This window comes from Saccostrea cucullata, unplaced genomic scaffold (assembly GCF_032062105.1).
Source record: "Saccostrea cucullata isolate Sc308-1 unplaced genomic scaffold, CSIRO_AGI_Scuc_v1 ctg21784, whole genome shotgun sequence".
NCBI lineage: Eukaryota > Metazoa > Mollusca > Bivalvia > Ostreida > Ostreidae > Saccostrea > Saccostrea cuccullata.
In genome coordinates this window covers 1-5,939 of record NW_026934679.1, presented here as the reverse complement: position 1 = coordinate 5,939, position 5,939 = coordinate 1, and the positions used below count along the sequence as shown (strand labels likewise).

General features: G+C 35.5%; 2 long non-coding RNA genes across 2 annotated transcripts; one reads left to right on the top strand and one right to left on the bottom strand.

Annotated features, from left to right (window-relative positions):
- Positions 1 to 806: 806 nt before the first annotated feature.
- LOC134241173 (uncharacterized) lies at positions 807 to 1,350 on the bottom strand. The gene is made up of 3 exons (XR_009986603.1): positions 1,313 to 1,350; positions 1,132 to 1,183; positions 807 to 938 (listed from the first exon to the last, which is right to left on the bottom strand). It is a non-coding gene; the product is annotated as an uncharacterized LOC134241173 (long non-coding RNA).
- On the top strand, positions 933 to 1,388 carry LOC134241174 (uncharacterized). Its single transcript, XR_009986604.1, has 2 exons — positions 933 to 1,062; positions 1,328 to 1,388. It is a non-coding gene; the product is annotated as an uncharacterized LOC134241174 (long non-coding RNA).
- The last annotated feature ends 4,551 nt before the right edge of the window (positions 1,389 to 5,939 follow it).

Genomic DNA, 5,939 nt, shown 5'->3' with positions numbered 1-5,939 from the left:
AGTTTCCGGTCATTTTTTTCGCACAAGGTACACTTAAGGACATTGGCAACGTTTCTGGTTTTCGTATAGAATTTTTCAAGATTTTTTGAACAGGTTTAATGGTACCAAACATGTTCAATTCAGGTCCTTTTTACCCATCAAGCCAGCCTTCCTTTAACGATTTTGTCAAATCAATGTTTTTACAATTTTCAATGCATTTCCTATGTAAAATGTTGATAAAATGGGCCTATATTATTTTTAACCATACATTTTCTCTAAAACCCATTTATTTTATAAGGTTTATACATGAAACACATTGTTGAAACCTTATTTCCGATGACATGCATATAATTTGGCTGAAAATACGAATATTGAAACAAAACACAGAAATACCAGCACTTTTCTTTAATTTTGAGTTACTTCCCTTTACTGCAATAACATCTAATCAATAATCATAATGATCAAGAGAGTGGTTGTTTGTTTCTATTCTATAATTTACTTAATTGGAAACGAACTGTCAAAAAACATTTTTGCAAGGATTTATAGTAACTTTTTAATGGTACATCATTCACATAACCTATGGAATCGTTCTCATTCGGTCCACCTAGCTATCAACACTTCAGCATAATTATTTCACACCTTTGCACTTCCCAGCATTCATTTACCTATTCTAAATGACGACCTGTTAACTGTCTGCCCCTCAACACAATGTAAACAAATCCATCGCTGCTTTTCTTTTATTACTGTAGAGTTGAATATATCCGATAAAAAAAAAACACACGTGCTTTTGTTTACCTCTCAGTCTGTTACATTAGTCTCGTTCAACCAGACCCTCGGCTGTCTCCGTAAATCTCCGACCACCCAGAGGGTCTGGTAAAGATACGTGATATCGATTGTAACGCCAAAGCGAGGCTTACCGAAATTCTGGTAAAGTTTTTGATTGGCTGAAAAGAACACACCTACAAGATTTAAACAAATACATGATAAATCAGCAGAAAAATAACTTAAAGATGTAAAATTTATATGTCTAAAAGTTAAAACCGTTAGAGAGGAATTGTTTACGGTAATGCCCACCAGTTATAGGTAAGCGTGTTTTATTTTGTCTTGCAAATATTCTGTACGAAAGCAAAAGTGAAAGTAGTATAGTCTTACCTGTGTAATACACATTCTTTCGATTGATATTGTAATTTCTCGTTTGGTATCCCTAATTAAAGACCAGTTTTATTAATATAAAGTAACAATCAAGCAGAAGAAACGTATATAACGTTTGCTTACAAAAAGGATTTTTAAAATGAAAACAAGTTAGCGCCCTCTGACGGTTACAAACGCTTACGTGATTCTTTACCAGACTCTCTGCTGGTCGGAGTTTACGGAGACAGCCGAGCGTCTGGTTGAACGAGACTATCTGTTACATATGATTTCTTTGTTTTCAGCGCCTAGAGAATTCCATACGGGAGATCACTCTCAATGACTTTTTTTCATAAGTAAAGAAACCTGGGTATAAACCTTTTTTCTCCGGAAACCCTTCGTTGCCAATGACCTTAAAGAAATAAAGTTAGGTACATGTATATAGTGTTATCTTAAGAAAACTAGACAGTGTACGGAGGTAGGGCGGTCAAGATACCGGGTACATGTAAGTATAAGAGGCCCACGGACCTTATAGGTCATCTGAGTATCATGTAACAACTTTCCAACAATTGAATTTGGTTCGTGTTTTGAACCAGAGGCTATGAAATTCACAATTTTGAAAGAGACACCATTGTTTATCATAATTATACAATTAGTATGCAAACTCTGGTAGATCAGAATAACAAAGAGGAAATGCATTTCCACTTTTAAACCAGTTGTGCACCCAACCCACAGGAACCACTGACTCAGGGGCCCTGAAATTTACCATTTTGCTAGATGCACCTTTCTTCATCATAAATATATAAACTTACATTATTGGCATTAATATCCAGGAGCAAAGTAAAAGAATTTCAAAGAATTCATACATTTTCAATGTATTATCATTTGATCCCCGCCTTAACACCAGAACCCCTGACCTAGGGACCATGAAATTCACAATTTTGGAAGAGACATCCTTCCTTCAAATAACTATATGATGACCGTCAAGCAAAAACCACCCTTAAGTGAAAATTTTGACATTTTGAGTTGTTCAGACGAGATGTTGTTCTTTTTTTCTTTTTTTTAACAATCATGTTTGTCAGTTTAATTTTCTTTTAAGACATGTACGTTGTCGATATCTAAATTTATAAGGCAACAGAAAAACTTTCCTGTGTCTCATGCATACGAATTTAAATAAATTTGGAAAATGGATATTATATCTGCGAATAAGGGACATTCTGATAACAAACGGTCCTATCATTTTGCAGAGAGAGGTTGTTTGTATATCATGTTTGATGTCCCTCTCGAGAATTGTTCACTGATATGGAGACACCACCGGAGAAGTGGTGTGGAGAAAAATTGTGTCCTATACTATGTACAAAGGGCCATTGAGCAGGTAGGGATCTTTTTCATGCCAGCGCCTGCTGCGACACGGAAACTTGGTTTAAACGGTCTCATCGGAAGGACTGGTGTCCACGTTCCGCGGTGGGATTCGAACCCGCAACGAGAGAGAGGGATATTATGTCACACATAAAATAAATCAAGGCGTTCGTCGAAAATACTTGCGGTCCTTGTGTTTTTTCCAAATGAATTTATGTGCGAGGATCGTATATTCTGGTCATTGTTTCCAAATGTGTATTTCAGGGAAACTTCTTAGATTCTATAGGCGAAATCAGGTGTTATTTAAAAGTGTGCATGTGACAATGCTTCATATATCATCTCTTTTCAATATAAAATCGAATGTCACGCCAGGTGCACAAACGCGTGCTTAAAAGAGAAAGCAGCCAAATCTTATCTTTAAATTTTACGTTTTAAAAATATTAACATGTGCGGAAATTTTCATCCTGGTAAATGTTTTTTTTTATTTATAGAATATGAACTCGAGTCACACTACAAATTACAAATTCACTCCTGATAATACATTTGTATATGCATAGCTGAAACAAATACGCATGTAGGTAAGGCATTCATTGTATTAATTTTAGCAAAATTGTCGTCTACAATCAAGCAGGAAATAACCCATTGTCAATTATTTTCAAAAAATTAATTCTTTTCCTAAAACAGACATTTATTTATCATGGAGACTTGCTAACAGTCAAAAATATATTCCTTTGCAAGTCCTGTACATTGATAAAAGGTGGTGGATGTTGGCATTCTTTTAATTTAATAAGTAACATACTAGTATATATAGACGGAGAAAAATTGATTTGTGAACTTGCTCTCCACCACGATATCCCGATCTACTCTTTAATCTAACGTAGCAAGAAGTAAATGCAAGTTCGTAATTTTCACTAGGAAGATCACATGCAGGTAAACATATATTAAAGGGTTTTTTTTTTCACGCAACGCTAGATCTTGGAAAATCAGATCGAGAGCTAGGAGTATTTATCAAATTATGAACACTTTTGTCGAATGATTTGAAAAACTTTTTGATATGTTTTTTTTAAATATATATGCATGGAAAAATATTTAAGCGTTATCATTTTAGTAGACCCTGACACTGTAGATGCAAGAGTGAAAAAAAATTTAAAGTTTACTGGTATTTTGTCAATATAGTGAGATTCCATCAGGAGACAATAAAATGATGAAAAGCGTTGTATAAAAAATGCTATTTTTAATTTGCTGTTTAAATTATTATCCCCAAACAACGTTTGTAATAATAAATGATACAGAGTCTCGGTTTATAGTGCTTAATGGAAGATACAAAATTAAACAAATCATTAAATGAATGATGTTGACACCGCAAAGTATACATAATTATGTTTGCCTGAAAAGCTCCTAAGTTTTTGCATTTCATTAGCATCGCGGTGATATATGCCTATATCTCATTACTTTCCATGATTTTGAGCGGTCACCCATCCAAGGGTTAAACAGGCTCGCCGTTGCTTAACTTGCCTGAAATAGAGACTATGAGAGAGACTTGACCGCATCCCTGGAAAAGCTAGCTCCCCAGCGAGGAAGTATACATCTATGTTCCCTTTACTAGTATATTGTATTAGTATACTGTCCGCTACAGATGTCAAACTCAAAAGTGGGATATATCATGATAAAAAAAAAGATTTCTAGATAATTTCAGAAATATCTTGTATATAAAAAAAAGGTTTCTAGATAACTTGTCCTCTTTTATCCTTAGCAGTGAAACTAAAGGTGATGACCCTTTCTCAATGTTTAAATTTAAACAGATTGAATGTTTATATGTTGTTAAACGTCCATCTCGAGAATTTTTAAACTGTCATAATGAGACGCCACCACTTGCCGGTGGAGAGCTGCAAATATTCCTATAACCGGCACTTAGGGCCTTTGAGCAGTGAGGAATCTTTTTCGTGCCAGCACTTACTGCGACACGGGACCGCGGTTTATACAGACTCATCCGAAGGATCGGTCTTCATGTAAATTTTACTACCTACCTAACCCCCCCCCCCCACTTTCAGAACACTTGGACTCCTTGTGAGTTTGTAAGGATGGTCGGATGTTCGAATATTTGATGTTTATGAGGTGACAGAGAATGGCCAGCATTCCTCCTCCTTCTGCACGCAGTGGAACTTCTTCGTCATGTGTGTAAAATGTTGGGTAGACTGAGATAGAATATATACGATATTACTAATATACGAGAAGCATTTTATTCGAAAAACAGTCCGATGTGCAGTCTTCGCACGTGAAACATGTTCTCTTTTTACTATTAAATTTCTTTATGTGTTTATTTTTCTATAAGGACGGTAATCTAATGTACATTTGTGCCTGTATGGTTCGAGGACTTTAAAAGCTGCTCTAAATAGGCCCATGACTTACTCGTTTTTTTTTTGTCTCTAAACTTTTTTTTTTTTGCTTTTGACTAACTGGTACATTTTCAGAGGATCTTCATGATATATATATAGTGTTGTCCTGTGAAACTTACCTCATGGCAACCTGTTGTTTTGTTGTGTTTTTTTTTTAACTGTGACATGTATGTTTTTTTTATTTTCAGATCAGATCGCATAACTGACTTAAATATTGAGAAATTTTAAGTCTAACTTTCACTTTCATAGATATATGCGTAAAGCACAAGAGGATGGACTCTCATATTTTGTTTGGCAATCTTCTATATATTAATGACATTAGACTACATGTATGTGATTGTACTGTAGAAAGTATACATTTTTTAAAACAAAGCTTAATCATATGCCTTACCCTTTTTTTCATTTTTTCAGGTCATGTTTTTATACCCCCGCAAACGAAGGTTGGGGGGGGGGGGTTGGATATAGGAATCACCTTGTCCGTCCGTCTGTCTGTGCAATCGTGTCCGGTCCATATCTTTCTTACAGAGGGACATTAGAATCTACTACTCCACACTAAGATTGCTCATGACCTAAGGGTGTGTCATGACCTTGACCCAAGGTCATTTGGGAAAGTTCAAGGTCACTGGAAGAAAATTTTCATAAATCATGTTTTATACATATCTTTTATAGATACACTTGGTAGGTTCTCATTTCACACAAAGATTGCTCATGACACGGAGATGTGTCATGACCTTGACCTAAGGTCATTTGGGAAAGTTCAAGGTCACTGGAAGAAAAATTTTTATATTCCCTGTCCGGTCCATATCTTTCTTATGAATAAACTTAGTAGGTTCTCATTACACACAAAGATTGCCCATGACCTAAGGGTGTGTCATGACCTTGACCCAAGGTCATTTTGGGAAGTTGAAGGTCACTGGAAAAAAAATTTCATAATTTGTGTAGGGTCCATATCTTTCTTATAGATAAACTTGGTACGTTCTCATTTCACACAAAGATTGCCCATGACCCAAGGGTGTGTCATGACCTTGACCCAAGGTCATTTGGAGAATTTCAAGGTCACTGGTAGAAAAATTTCAT